Source organism: Lonchura striata, chromosome 8, assembly GCF_050655825.1.
Source record: "Lonchura striata isolate lonStrDom1 chromosome 8, ASM5065582v1, whole genome shotgun sequence".
Taxonomy (NCBI): domain Eukaryota; kingdom Metazoa; phylum Chordata; class Aves; order Passeriformes; family Estrildidae; genus Lonchura; species Lonchura striata.
Genome location: NC_140710.1, coordinates 15,971,036 through 15,986,964, shown reverse-complemented (window position 1 = coordinate 15,986,964; position 15,929 = coordinate 15,971,036). Strand labels below are relative to the sequence as shown.

Sequence of the window (15,929 nt, the reverse complement as noted above, 5' to 3'; positions counted from 1 at the left end):
CATATTTCATTACCTTCCCCCCCTTAAAGTACAAAAGCAGCTTCAGTTTCCTCTGTGATCCCCTCTGACTCTTGGAACTCCTGTGGGTAGACAAGAACAGCGAGAGTTATGAATACAGCTCGTATTTGGCTTTAACTGAACATCTTTAATTTATGATTACATTACAAAATGCACATATACACAAATGTGTCTTACAGATCAAGCCATCTTTCCACAGTCAGCAAATGATGCAATTTATTCAGTCATCACAGTCCAGATCAGACCAGTGACACTGTAAGACATCACACAAACAATACAATAGCATGCACTGAAGAACTACTGAAAACTCATTTAACAAATAAAAGCCATCTCATAAAAACATCCCATGAGAGTCTTTTGCTGCAGTATATCATCTGTGTTTCAGACTCAGCATTCAAAAATATTTAGCTTTTCTACAACAAAGAATTTAACTTGTGTTGGAATGATTGCATGCAGGGAAAAATATGGCAGTCACACAAAAGCCACAAAATATCACAATTCACTGTGTTTCTTGATGCAGCTCTTAAGAGCCAATTCGTAGCATCCGACTTCAACATCGTGTTCTCCTCTGTTCAGAGTCCAGTTATGCTTACTTGATTCTTTGCCAGATTAGTGCTACATTAAGCTAGAAAGGCAGCCTGTAGAGGTAGGACTGATGTGTTCCTTTTATCCTTGCAAAGAACTTCGAAGAAAATCTATTCACTGGTCCCCATCTTTGAGTCACAAATGGCATGACAACAAAATAACATTCCCATCTACAAAGACAGCAATGCTAAAATGCTTCATCTTTTGAACCTGCTCAAGTTTTAAAACTTTAACCACATCATTTTTCTCATGTTCTATAATACTGCAGATTACTTTCCACCAAGTGGTGAACAGACATGGGTTACAGGATCCATGCAGAGCTGACCTGTTTGCTTTGATCACATACATGTGTTACTGTGTGGACACAGTGACAAACACAGAGGAGCTCTCTGCACACTGAGGCATACACTGCTAACAGTGCTGAGCAGCTATCCCAGGGCTTGGAAACCATGAAAGGGGAGCAACAGTGAAACAACCCTCACAGTCATCATGCCTGTACCTGGCACCTTCCCGATATCAATCCTTCCCAAAAATCAATACTTTCTGTCTACTTGTATTTACCAGATGCAACTGTCACACACCAAGTAAAGTTGTGGATGTGCCTGTCTCACCTACATGTAACGCAGAGAAGCAAAAAAGGGAAAAGAAAAAAGTAATGATAATTACAGCATTTGTAACTCTTCATTTAAGAACAGAGAGCAGTTTTCTCCAAAACAAGTATCAAAAGGTAATTACAAAGGAAATGGAAGACTTTTGCCTGACAAAAACACAGCTAAACCATCTTCTTTCCATAACTTAAGTCTCCTTGCTCTATTTCTCTCTCCACTTCTGATGGTATCACTCCTCAAAGATGCTTAATTTTCCCTGCAGATCAATTACTTTAGTACAACAGAGATATACTGTACAAGTATCATCACTGAAAAGCTGAGTGTTCAAAAAGCAGTTTGCTACTCTGATCCATGCATATTCTGTTTGTATATCAGCATGTATGCCCTGCAATCAGAGGCACAATGACACATTTTAGCACACAGGGTGCGTTCTCCCTTTATCACCACCTCTCCTTCATACACACACCCTCAGTGTTCCTTCAGCCTGAATTACTCTCCTTCTCATATTAAATTTAGAAACAGAACTCTGAATCACCAGTTCCTGTTGTGAAAGTAGCTAGAAACAGATACAGCAAAAGAAGTTTCCTAGTAAACAGCTATGCAATAATCAGTCCACCACATTAGACCCCACTGTTACCAACTATTTTCTAAGTGCAGAAGAGAATCATATAAATTTATGTGAAACTAAATAAATAATTTCCTGGGTGCCTAATCCTTCCTAGAATCCTATCAATTCTTACCCATACTGATATCGTGTAGCAGTGAGTTTCATAAATTAACTGTCCACTTTGAAAAAGAAATAAAAAGCTACACCAAACACCCCCCCCCCCAAATATTTATTGCTTGTGAGCCTTCTGCCACACTTAATCCATTCCGTTCTACTTTTCCTCAACACTCCTTTAGATGCACCTTCAAGAAGAGGAACAGAAACATCTAAGCTTCTGCTTTGCAAGAGAAGAGCAGCACGAAGATTCCAAAACTGGTTATATACAAGAAAGGTCAGTTCCAGAGAGAAGAGTTCAGACAGCATTACACACAAGTTAGTCTGCCCTGCAGACAGCAATTATTTCCTAGCATAAGCAGAGTGGAAATGCACTCATGTTTCCCAGTTTAAGTCCATAAAGAACCATATGCATGGTTAGGAAACTCTTGGTCACCACTTCTGGATTCCAGTTTCTTCAGTTGCTCTTGAAATATTTAACAAAGGAGCTACGTATCTCACACGAAGAGGCACCACCCATCTATATGCCTCTCCTGAAGTATACACACACACATATGCTATATATAAATATATATATATATTTATATATATACACACACTTTCTAGCAGAGAGGCCAGCTGATGCTCAACTATGCAGCACATATGAAGAACATTTTGGTTTGCAGGTTTGTATAGTCCCATCTATGATTTACTAAAGTCATTTTGACATCACATACCACTATTCTCAACAATTCCTGTATTTAGCACAGAGGACACTTCCAGAGAATCTTTCAGCTCTGGGAACATTTTGGGTGGAGTCCACCACTTTCCTCTGTTATTTATTTGTTCTAGCACTTATGCTCTCTCACCATTACAAATGCACTTATTTCCAATTGCCTGATTGCAGCTTCCAGCCATGAGTTGTGCGTCAGGCCTGTTTCTGTTTGCATTTTAGCCTCCAGTGCACTCTCCCTCAGAAGGTGTTTCCCACCAATTATCAAGTTCCTCCACTTATCTATCAGGAAACAACAAACCCAGCAACAGAATGAGCCTTTCAGGCTCACCTTGTGGAACACCAGCCAGCCTTCAAATATCTCCTCTGACTTACATGAACTCCCACTTTCAATAGGCTCCTCTGGATCTCAGAATTGTAGACAATCCACCTTCCTTCACCCACTGCCCCTCCTACACCCAAAGTTATCCCCTTTGCTGCCCTGCAACATGGCAGTCACGTCCAGTTGTCGATTCACAGTACCCCCAAGTAGTCTTCTCCCCGAGATCCTATTCTGTCATTACCCTGAAGTCTAACACCTGCAGGCCCCATGATATTACAGATTACATCAAATTGCACCTTTGATTGTTACAGTTCACCAGGCTGTGTGAATTTCGGTGTCCAAGCTGCTTTGCCCTTGTTTACCACACTGCCTAGTGTGATATGGCCTGCCAATTCTCTCAGTACAGATCCTGCCTTTGTCTCCAGCTACTTGATGAAAAAGTTCAATGGAATACGCCCTCACTCCAATCCTTCAAACGAGATTTCTAGAAGCATTCCTGCTTGACAATGATTCACCACAAGTGACTAACTTTCAAACATCAGTTATTCAGTTCTTAATCCATTTACTTTTGCAATATCACAGAGCAGTAACGTGTCAGGACAGGAGGCCCCAGGGGGCACAGCAGCCCTCGCTGACTACCTCTGCTGCTGCTGCTGTGAGAGGGAAGGAGAGACAGGACTTGGAAGGAGCGAGGGAGTAGCAGAGTACCATAACAGGTTGAATTGTCTACAGCCCCTTGCATTAGATGTCTTTGAAGACATAGCTTTACTACATCTCAAGAGTCCTGGTTGCTTTAATTTTGTTCAGTGTTTTGGTGATTATTAATGTCAAACTACCTGGATTATGATTAAGTCAGTCTCCCACTTTTTCCCTATCTATTCTGGCACAGTTGGTTTTAAGACCACCAATACTGACAGTTATTAAAAACTGCCTGCATGCCTACGGACTTTTCACCAAGGTCTTTAGAACAATCAAGTCACAGCACTGCTGATTTGCATATGGGTAACCCTAGAAGAGATCTTAATTTATTAAATCAGATTTAATTCTCTGTTGGAATTGCACTGATGGTACCACATTCTACACTATCCCAAATATGGAAGAGTATTAATTTGAATATTTCCTAACATAGTTGAACTGTAGGAAATATTCAGTTAATTCTTTAACTTACTTCCTTAACTTCTAACTTGCATTCCCGTATATCCACTTTCCCCTTAATTACTGGCTTTTCTTTTAAATTTCTAAACGTGTCCTGAAACCAGAGGGCTGTTAACGTAGATGTCTTTCTTTAAACCAGAATTTCACCTTTTGGACCATTTAGTATCTTATTACAAGGATCTGTTTTCTGTTCACTTTTTTTTTTCCCAACAATGACACTGAGTTCTCTGTGATCACAAATATGCTGTTTTGAAGCATTAAGTGTAATTTCTTTGGGGCTGTTTGCTGTTTGCCTATCCTTTACATAAATGGGTCACACTCAATGGTCCCATGGCAACCCACCAACTTCTAGCCGTGTGATAACAAAGTCCACAGTAGCTTTGCCAGCTGAAGATGTCAAACAAGAATTGACCTGCAATGGGCTAAATTTTCATGGCACTGAACATCTTTTCATTATGCCAATGGGATCATGGAAATCACTCCGGAGGCAACCAAAACAAAACTAAACAGGGTGTACAAAGGGAAACCAACCTAACGCTTCCTGATCAGCCATTTCAGACATTTATATAAAGCACCTCAAAATCTAGTCCTTGACTGTTAAGATGAGGTATTTACCAAGTAACCAATCTGGTAAGTCAACCAGACTGGGCAATGTACAAATTCAGACTCCTGCCATCAGCCTGACCCTCACTCAGGTTAACAGCTTCTGCACAGCCCAGCCATCTGCTGCTTGTTTGATGAACAAGGCAAAATGAACTGACCTCAGCCTGATCCCAGTGGGACACTGCCACAGAAACTTCACTGCTCCTCAGCCAAGAGAGGCAGTGCAAAGCACGTGCACTCAGAGCGTAGATACAACATCCTACATCTGCCCAAGGTGAAGACATCTCTGCTCTACCTGGATTTGCCCATCCTGTCAATCAAACCTTCATTTAATGAATTAATTAAATTTAACTAATCCTGTCTATTTAATCTTCGCAGAATCAGTCCTTATTCTCTAGAACCAAGTCTTTCACAGGACAATAAAAGTACTCAGCAAGAAAATGACAATATTTGACTTTATAATCGCCTCAACAGTAAGAAAAACATTCAGAACCTCCTATTTTCACAACCTTATTTAAATAATATGCTAACTATCCGCACAGAGTGATCTGTTATGTGTTCTAGAAGCATGGCAGTAGCAGTCTACAGATGGAATTCTGCAGTTCAACATACATGATGGACCTTTCCACTTAATCTCACATGGCTGCTGAAACACATACTTAAATGAATTTAGTTAAATTAGAAATTCCTTCCTATGTTTCACAAGTCTAAATTCAGTAACTGAAAAGGCAATAATGTGTGTTCTTTCTTGCTGTACATCAGCCACTGCAATTTATTTTGCACAACTGAAAATGATTAAGGAAAAATACCTACAGTAATTCAGACATTCCTCTTCTTATTAAAAAGGAAGGGAAGTAAAGAAGGAAAAAGATTGTAGCAATACATTAAAATGCAAAATGGAGAGCTCTGTCTGTAACTTCAAAAAATTCCTCCTGAATTAGGCAGCAAATATTCAGAACTGCCAGTCTGCACAGACAGTTCAGTCCAAAGTGCACAATCCTTGTGCCAGATTCCTCTGTCTCTTCCTCTCAGGCTTGAGGTAAACCTAACTATGCAGGTTGCCAAAAGCCTCAGGTAACATTCAGCCTTTCTACTACCCAGATTTTGCTAAAGGTCCCTATTTCATACACACATCTGAAAAAAAACTTTGTATGGGATGGGAAGAATTTCAGTTTGGGGTGGAAGTCCAAGATTTGCTCAGAGGACTTGTACTCCTCTAATTTCCTTCACCCTCCTCCCATCAGCTTAGAAAATCTCAGAAGAAATCAGCCCCTTTATCCACTAAAGTGCATTCCATTCACTATAAAAGATTAAATATGTGAACTAGAAGTTTCTACTGAAATTTTCAGTCATTATATGACTAGTGATAGCTTTAAGGATGCCATCCAGCAGCATTTTAAAGATCTATTGCAGAGACTAAAGTCAGTTCACATCTTCTTGTAATTTCTGCTTAAGGTTAGCAGTCAGAAGGTTAAAACATGAATTAGGATGAAAGTGCAAGGTGACTTTAAAATACAAGTGCTATTCCTGACTAGTAATACATCTACATCCACATAAACTCTCAAAATCCTTAAGAGGAATCATTCCTATATAATATAATCCACTTTGAGGCTTTGCCTGCGTAAGGCACTTTGGATTAATTCTTAAGACAAAAACCATGCAAATTAAACTGATTTGATTAAACCTTCTTCAGATGCACTTCTTCAGAATCAGAGTGACTTTCAGTTATTCTGCCTCAAAGATGTAGAACAGTTGAAACAATTCACTTTAAATTCACATCTTCAGCTGACTTGAATGATTTCCTAATGGCATGTGAAGACAAGCCCTTAACTCCAGAATGACACACAATTTATTTGGGAGTAACTGTCCAAAATATCTCCCCTGGGAGACAAGCCCAGACAACACAACATATCAGGACACTGGTTCAACACCAAACTATTCTAAGAAGAATTCAAGAAGCCACACAATCAGAAAAGCTTTATTTCTGGTAAATGGAATTCCTGACTGTGTATTTGCCAGTTTTAGAGAAGCATTTCTAGCAGGCACCTAGCCGTGGCTTGAAAAGCCTTTTATTCTGACATAATTATTCATAATTCCTCTCCAGCCCTTCCCTCCCTATCCCTACCCCTTCTCCCCAAGCTGCATGCCCCAGCTGCTCTTCCAAACCCCAGCCTGTTGCCCTAACAGGCTGACACATGGGGCATAATCTGAGACAAAATGTGACAGTCCCTTCTTGACAAATTTTAAGTATCACCTGCCTACTGTGCAAAGCAGCTTGGAACAGAACCTGCAGGTGCAGAACCAGCAGAGAAGTGCTTTGACTTCGGATGCTCCCTCCCCCACAGCTAAGCTCATTGTTTTTTCCTGGGGATGCATCTTCGGATCAGAGCCACAGCCTGCTGCAGATATAGATCAGCTTTGCTCATCCCACCGTTCTCTGTCACTGGCAAAAAATAGCTCTGGAGGGAGAGGAGGAGGTTTTCAGCTGTTTTCTTCTCCACTTCTCTCTCTCCTCCCTTGCAATGAGGGAGAAGCCATTTTCTCATGTTCATGGCTTGATGTCAGAGTAACTGTTTTCTTACTCTATAGAGCAGAAAATCCCCAGATGTGCCTGTAAAAGAAATTTAATAGTAGCCACAATTTTCCAGCAGCGTCCTCAGCAACACAATCACCAGGCTTTTCATGCAAGAGCTGAAAGAAGCTGGCTGGCATTATTACTTGTTTCCTTACCAAAAGCAGCCCAAAGGAGTGGCTGGAGCCAAAAGGAGAGGTCTGCGCAGATGCTTCTCCTAAGCATCACTGATACTCTTACAGGGTTCAAGAGAACCACAGGAGAGGGACATTTTCCTAGACAGGGTCAAAAATAGATGGGAGGAAAAGCATGTAATATACTATTCTTTAATTTTCTCATAAACAGTAACTTTACTCTTCTCGAAACACTGATTTGACATTTGATCCTGTTGTGAACAATTCTGAGACCTCCCCCACAGAGCATCTAAGCTGCATCACATTAAAGCTGTTCCTTTCTCCTTGCCTCTAGCATATTCCTAACATGTAAACAACTCTGCTGTGCACACAAGCAAAGGCACAGCTAGCTAGTGAAAGCTGCAGCACTAAGGGCACCACAGGAACCCATCCAACCCTAATAACCCATTAATTTCACAGGGCACTGTATTTGTTAACTAGAAGCCAACTGCTATTAATGCAAATGTACATGTGAAAAATTATCCCAGTGGAAAAGCTGAAGGAACATTACAGAGTTATTTTTCACAGACTGTCTTGTTTCACAAGCTTTGTTACCCCCGTAACTCAAACATACAAGAAATGTCAATCTGAATGGTGGAAGAATTGTGACAGACTAGGAGAAAGGCAAGTGTCGGGAAATCCAGCAGCCTTACTGTCTGAGGATTTCAGCTGATGTGACACCACATGATAAATAATGTTCTTGTCCAAGCCTCAAAACCCATAGGGACTATTTCTAGTTCAGCTTAATAGAAAAAAAACCCCAATCTTACTTTTCACATATTCAACAGCAAGGTAATTAACAGGAGATACCTTATAAAAGTTACCAAAGTTAATGCACAATGATTGCCCAGCCACATACTTTGTGTATGTTAACTCCCACTCCATAGGCTCTGGACCAAGACACTCAAGCAAGCTGCCCTGGTGAGTCTGGCTCCTTAGGGCAAGTTCCAGTAGCCAGATTCACCCGCTCTGCCTTGGAATCCTCTTACAGCACCATTGCTCAACTCTCTCCACAGGCAAATCTGATAAGGCCTGGAGGAAACATGGATCCATCTCTCATCCATCCAGGGGTCCCACAGTGATCCCAGAGAAAAAGCTAATGTAACTGCAACTACTTCTCTTCACGGACTTCTCTGTCTTAGGATGTTCCCAATGGCAGTAATCCAGAGCAAAGTGGCTCTCAAGTTGTGAACTGAAAACAGCTGCACTGCCAGGCTCCAAAATCAGGACTAGAGCAGGCCAGGGTGCCTTGGCTGACCATTCCATTGGCAGTTTTTTGCCTCTTCAGTTTAAACAAAACCTGGTGATTTCTTGCTGTCCTTCTGATTTCTGCCGTCCACACCTACTTTGTAAACTGGAGCAAATCAGTCATGTCCCAACACCCGCTAGCTTCCTTTGGCTTCTTTCCCACATCCAAAAATGTCAAACTATGAATTCCAGACCCTGCTTCTTCCTTCCAGAATGCAAAGTACCACACTAGTCACACACACTTCTCCCCTCCCACTTCTTGTCAAATTCCACTGCCCATACTGACACCGGAGCAAATTTTGCACACTTCAAGCTGTGAAATCATCCACTTCTTCCCAACACCCCTCAAGAGCAAACTGCTTTCCTGTCCTCCTCTCTCGACAAACCAGCAGGTGAACACCCACTCAATCCTGCACATGACGTTTACCAAAGGAGGTTTTGCTGGAGTAAAACAAGCATTCAAGAAGACCTAGTTTTATAAATCAGATTACATATTCTTTCGTGCAACTAACATCTCATCTCCACATTTCCTATTTTCAGTGCTTTTAACACAAATTAAAGAGGTAGTGGGAGGGAGAGTTTTCCACTTCCATATTCTGTGCACAAGCAAATGGTGGTTTTATCACAAAGGTCAAGAAACAACCTATTTCTACAAAACTTCCTGAAGTCTAACTCCAATGCTATCCTTGCAAAGGCCAAAATCTCTACTTATAATAATTCTGCAGTATACAATAACTATTAAACAGCATTTATAAAACAGTGCAACTAAATATTAACTTTTGACTATAGTAAAATAATGTTCACAGTCAAAGGAGGCCAAAGTATTTCATTACCTGCAAGCTGGAAAATTTAGACAAATCTGCAGACTGAGGCTTTTCAAAGTGCAAGGTGTCAGCTGCTGTACCTTATGCATCTGACAACACACAATGTCACAAACACCAATGCCAGAAGGTTGTAGCTACATCTTGGTACCAAATATCTGGCAGCCTTTTACTTTTTACAGAAGCCTGATCAGAAGACTACAGCCAAGCCAGAGCTCAGAATTTAATGATTAGTGGGATCATTACATTGAAAATGTGAAGCATTTCAGGTTTAAATTATGAATGATAGCAACAGCTCAAGGTAAGATTAGTACGCATTTTCATTCACCTTTCACTCTTATAAATATGTAAAAATGAAATTTTGGACAGTGGACTTTTGTACACTGTCAGCAAACAGATGTCTTGATGTACATCTTTGACCTACTGCCACTGAACCCCCCTCAAACACACATTATTATTAACTGAATTCAAAAGGCCCATTTTGAGTCATCCTTTCAGGGTTACACTGCAGTCAGCAGCCTTCTCCACTTGTACCATTATCCCATCTGCCCATTATAAGGGCAGAAAGCACCCTGGACCCAGGGTTTCCCATTAGACACCCAGCTCAAATGCAAACCTGTAGAACTAGAAATCCTTGACTGACAAATGTCGACTGAAGAAAAGCAAAGAATCTGCATGCAAGAATTCCTGAAAATCAGGAATACCATTATCCATTAAGCACCTGGAATACCAGTGACTCAAAAAGGTCATGAAGCAAGTATAACCCTAGCACACCAAATGGGAACATTTGGCTCCTTCTAAGTGCAGTAACCTCATCAGAACACTTGAGTCAAATTTGACATTTATATCTCTATAAATAATGTGTGAGCAAAAGCAAAGACAAAGCAACATTTGCAGTTCAGGGAAAGACATCAAAGTAAACACATCCTTAGTACTCAAATGTTAAACTACATGTGGGAATCTGATGATCTTTTGAATGGCTGAAAGCTAGGACACAGAGGAAAGGGCATCTTGTTTTTAAATTAATTATTAATCAATCTTTTCAGCCATCAAATCCCTGCAATGACTCATCCACTTGCTTTACCAAAGTCTAAACTGTTATGGGGAGACTGCAATTCCACTGGAACATTACCCTCCTGAATGTGATACTTAACCCTGCACATATGAGAAACGATTTTAGCAGATTCATTCCTCTCCCACAAGATCATCAAGCCCTCATTATACCTGGAAAAAAACTACCAAAAAAAGAAAAAAAAATAATAAAGAAAAAAAGAAAAAAAAAGCTGCAAAGAAAAAAAAGAGAAAAGGGGAAACAGTACTTAGAATTTTACACTGAAGAGAAACAAGAGAAGATAAGGTCCACCTCAGTTATTCATTGCAAAGCCAGTATTCTTCCAGCAATGGTATATGCTGTAAATAATAAGAAGATTCACATAATCAGAAATCCTCAATTATCATGTCATTGAACTATACAATTCTTCTACACTCATTCAGACAATTTATACTGTCTCTAAAGGAATTTATAGAACTGTGGATTGATAGAAGCTACTTTTTAAGTTTACAAAATTACAAACTTGATCTTATACCCCATATCCATGCAAATCTCTTTTCAAAGTTTGACAGCTCTACTAAACAGACTGAGCTGCAAGACTGCAGCTCGGTTAGTGATACCTATGCACAGAGCTTGCTCTTTTCCTGTGCTAAAATTATATCAGAACACTACAATACATTTGCATATCTCCCACACATGTAACTTTTTGCCAGCAGTAACAAGACGACATCAAGGCTTAGAAAACGTACCAAAGAGACAGAAGGAGAGGGTGGAGTTTCCTGCAGGAACACCCAGGCTGAAGTCCAGCAGCTCCCAGGGAAGGTGCTGCTGTTCCCCAATGTCTTCAGATCAGGCTCCCCCACTTACCAGTGCCAAATGTAAAACTCCACCCAGGAAACAAAAAGCTTCCTATTGTTTCTCTCCTCTCTGCAGCCTCCTGGCTACTACCAAGAAAACCAGTATCACGTCAACCTTTTTCCCTAAGAATGATTTACATCTTTCACTTCTACTATGCTCAGCCTTGGAGCTACCACAAAATACGAGGAACAGGAAAAAAAAGTCTCTGCTGGGCTATCTCCCCTAGTGTCTCCTGTATGGTTTTTCTGGAAATATTTCTAGTAGTAGCCCAGAGTACTTCTGTTGATTTTAATCATGCAGAAGTAATACGAAATTCACATGACTACTGTCAGTTTTCCAGCCACACAAGTTTTGCAAAAACATCAATTAAAACAATCTGATCTTCCAACTTTTACCTAGAAAAGCTATAAAAAAATTACAAAGGTAGCAGTACTTTGGGAAAAGTTTGATTTACACATTGGTATCCAGTTATTTTCAGAAAAGCTATTCATTAAAAAATAAAAATAATGACAGCACTGAAGATTTCTGGCACTTTACTTCCTCTGAATATGCCAGCATGGAAAAAAAAATCATCTAACTGAGCCAAGTAAAAGCAAGTAGTAAAAAGTCACAAGAAAATATCTGACTTGCCATGAATAAAGTGTTACTAAGGTGTGAGAGTGAGTTTAAGTGATTTTGGAAGTCAATAATGGAATCCACTGTTACTCAAGGTATGCTACACACTAGAAATTCTAACTTGAATGTTCAAGTTATAGAGGGCCATTGCCTTCCTTCTGCATCTTTCCAGTGGCCCATTTTTACCACTCCCACCCTACCATGACATCCCAATAGCAAAGCTCAGTTACGACACAAGTAGAAAAAGACAATCTAACACTCAAGGAAGTCAAATATTGTGCAGGAATATTTGAAAACAAGCCCCTACAAGTTTGACAGTGTAACAATAACTAACAGACCAAATACCATTCCCTCCAAACCATTAATACTTGTTTGTTAATGACCATGTATGTTAGCTGCAGGGGAAGTGCCTTTGTAACACAACATGATTAGGACCCAACTAGAAAAAAGTGAAATAATCAAAAGCTACTTTTATTAGTATCAAATTAGGCCAAGTACACGCCACATACATGGAGATAAGATCTACTCGGAAGCAGGCTTTTTAACACCAGCACACTTAAGATCTAAATTACCATAGACTGTGGAATGGAAAAATGCAGAACTGCATAAAAGGAAGGCAAACCCTGCTTACAAAATAGCAGTGAGTCAGCTCCTGACACTGGTCTGTGACTGCTATGAAAGCAAGATACACATTCTTTATGCACACGCTGATGGCACAGAAGGAAAACAAGCCCATCCCCTACAGATGCTGTTAATAGGGTAGATAATGTTGCAGAAAAGGCGTCAAGAAACATCAGTAAGGCTGTTTACCTACACAAAAGTCAGAAAACATTTTCAGCCAGTGCTGACCCACAGAGCCTTTTAATTATACACACATCTACTCACATTTGGGGCATTTAATAAGCAAGAAACACTCGTATCCGTCGCCTCAGATCAGTAACAACTTATCTTGGGGACACCTCTAACTCTAAAAGGTCCTATCCTAATTTAGAGGATATCTTTCTAAAATCCCATGACCCTTTAGCCTGTCTAGTTCTATCATCTGTTATCAGACTATCTAGAAAACCAAGAATAAACACCAAGGCCTTTTGTGACAAGCTGTGAAACTATTAATATTAACAAGTCATTTAATACTGCAAGGAACAATACATAACTACTCCACTCTTTTATTTAGAGAACACAATTACATTTTCCTTCATTCAAAAATCCAAGATAAATGGTGGGCTTTCATAATTTGTCCCCCTCTTAGCAAGTGCCTTTGGCAACAAGCAGCTCTCCCCCTGACCACATTATAGCTCATTTTGTTGTTGCTATTTAGGGATATCTGGGGGCTTTCTGGTCTTCTGCTCTTTTTACTGTTTTCAGACATTATTGGTGAACAGGGCTTTTCCTGGTATTTTGATTAATTATGAGAAAAAAAATACATTCAAGAATTAATGCAACACACATGCAGGGAAAAAGTCCAGTAAGTCAGCTCTATCAATATTACTTGGCTGACAACTATTAAAACAAGGTGCTGAGCACTGAATATCATGCCAGCACACACTGACTGGAAGCACCCTGTCCAACCTCTCTGAAAAAAACAGAAACCTGGAAACCAGCTCATTTCAGGGAAAGGATTAAAGGTTGTTTTTTCAGGTGTCCTTGCACACCAAATCCCTCTGCCAGACATTGCAGTTTATCATTGCTAAATACTTACACTGCAAAAGTACCTAGAGACCTCAAGTAGGTCAAGACCTCAGCATGCAAAGTACAAAATTGATGCATAATACTTGACAGCCCTTGCCTCATCATATTTTTCAATTTTAAGTGTTTGTCTTCCCAGTAGCACAGCTATTTGAACAGCCCACACAAGGAAAAAAACCTCAATGGTACTGCAAAAAACCCATCCAAGTTCCACAATCAGTGTAGGAAAGTGCTATCCGACATACAAGAAAAACAGAAGCAGTTCTGTGCCTCGTTAGGATATGACACATAAAGACCTAGGTGAAAGTTAAATTCAAGCAGGTTTAGGGCTTTTTAGGTTGGCATACCTTCAACTATTCTAACAAAGACAGAAGAGGCTGTTGAAATAAGCTTTATTTAATGTTTATGGATGAGAGCTCCAATTCTCATTTTCCTATCTCCTACAACCTAGACATACCCTTTCAGTGAAAGAATAGTTTCTCAGTTGCTGCCTTCAGATTGAACCCTGATTGAAAAAGAGCAGGGGTGCAAAAGCAAATTAAAAGAAAATTTAAATTAACTGCAGGGAGTGGAACTAGTGTGCTAAACCTCACGTTTGCATCCCCTGAATTAGTTGTGTTAAAGGTGAAAAAATATACAATAAATCTGAAATGAAGCTTAACGAAATGATAGAGTTCTTGGCAACCTGATTATTTTAACAAGTTGACAGCCAGTAATTTCAGATTGTCTTTGTTTAAATACACATACCAGGACAGCACAATCCAGAGGAGTCGGCCAATACACTCCTGGCAAGATTGGCTGTGCTTTATGTTCCATGTTCTCTGTTATGATACCTCCCAGCTCCACCACCACCCACATCTGCCTTCATAAATTCTCACCAAGATCCTGCAGAGGCTACCTGCAGCTTCCCCATCCTGTTCCCTGAGCTGAAAAGGAAAAACTGGTATTGCTGTGAACTTGACTGCAAGTTACCACTAATCAGTGATTGCCCAAGGACTAGAGACCACAGAGACTGAGGAAAAACCAGCCATCAGTCATCAGCCAAAAGGTGGTGACTTGAGAGGTGATTGTCTGGTTCTATCACAGCTCACTGCTTCTTGCATCTAAAGAAAAACCCAGGCAGCATCCCTATTTCCAGTCCTTCCAACCTCACCCACGGCACATGTACGCTGCTCCCAGCCTTCAGCAGCACTACCACCAGCATCTCAGCCTGCTGTCATGGGAGGCAGCAAGTCACCAAAACACACCACCTGCCAAAATGGCAAAGCATGAGGGACTGCCAGATCCAGCTGCAAACCGGACAGCTGGACACCAGAGTGCAGCTCTGGTACAAGCAACAATCTTTTCCCCCAATGTTTCAAATACCAGTAATGTTAACAATCATTTTGTTCCTTAAATAATGACTTGAACTGCCCATGAAAATTGTTTGCAGTCTGCCTGGAAAAATATCTTACCTCAAAAAGTAGTAGATCCAACTTATGAGCAGAAAAAAAAAAAAAAAATCACTTTTTTTGCCCAGCTCCTGCAGAATGTAAGAGTTAATGGAATGGAAAATAGACTGATGGTTTATTGATCAAAACAATTCTAATTCTGCATAGAAAACTTTTCCATGTTTCCAGTAAAACACTGGGCAAAACCTACTTCATGAAATGCAGTCAGTTAAGCAGAAAGTTTGGGAGCTCATTGCTCAGCAACGAAGACCAGATTTTATATATCCAATCACCAAAGGAAGTGGAATGCTATAATTGCAAGCATATTCTAGCACTTTAAATAATAAACAGAACTAGAGAAACGAATTATGTAAATTTAAAATTTTTCTAAAAGAGGTCCATAAAAAACTGTGGACAGAGTAACACAATATAACAGCTAAACCACAGAAGCACTAAAATAATTGAGCAACAAAGAGCTGTTTGTTCATTTTTTCCCTCGCAAATCTCTCTCTCTTCCCCAATCTTTACTATATGAGGTGCAAGGCAGTAATGTCACCAACATCTTACAGTATCTCCTTTTTACCATCATGTGCAAATACAGCACTACAAGTCATGTTGTGCCCATCCAGACAAGGATAACCTAGTGTTCAAAAGGTCAACTTTTCCCCAGTCCAATCTCTCCTGTGGTTTCTCCACTGCTGGAAGGGTTTTGTCTCTCCTGAAAGCAAACTGGGTATGGACAAGGACAGGC

The 15,929-nt window shown here is 40.2% G+C and overlaps 1 protein-coding gene across 11 annotated transcripts in view; it reads right to left on the bottom strand.

The window, feature by feature from the left end:
• The window catches only part of LRRC8D (leucine rich repeat containing 8 VRAC subunit D), a 51,787-nt gene that overhangs the window by 20,346 nt on the left and 15,512 nt on the right, over positions 1–15,929 (bottom strand). The window contains exons 3-4 of one of the 11 annotated variants that reach the window (XR_014957074.1): positions 7,455–7,571; positions 87–7,335 (exon numbers count right to left, since the gene is read on the bottom strand). The exons of 7 other annotated variants lie outside the window; for them this stretch is intronic. The gene's annotated coding sequence lies outside the window, so the exon portion shown is untranslated. Of the gene's footprint in view, positions 1–13; positions 37–86; positions 7,572–11,338; positions 15,928–15,929 lie in introns of those variants that run through there. 3 more of the 11 variants (XM_085586413.1, XM_077785438.2, XR_014957073.1) reach the window with 3 other exon arrangements.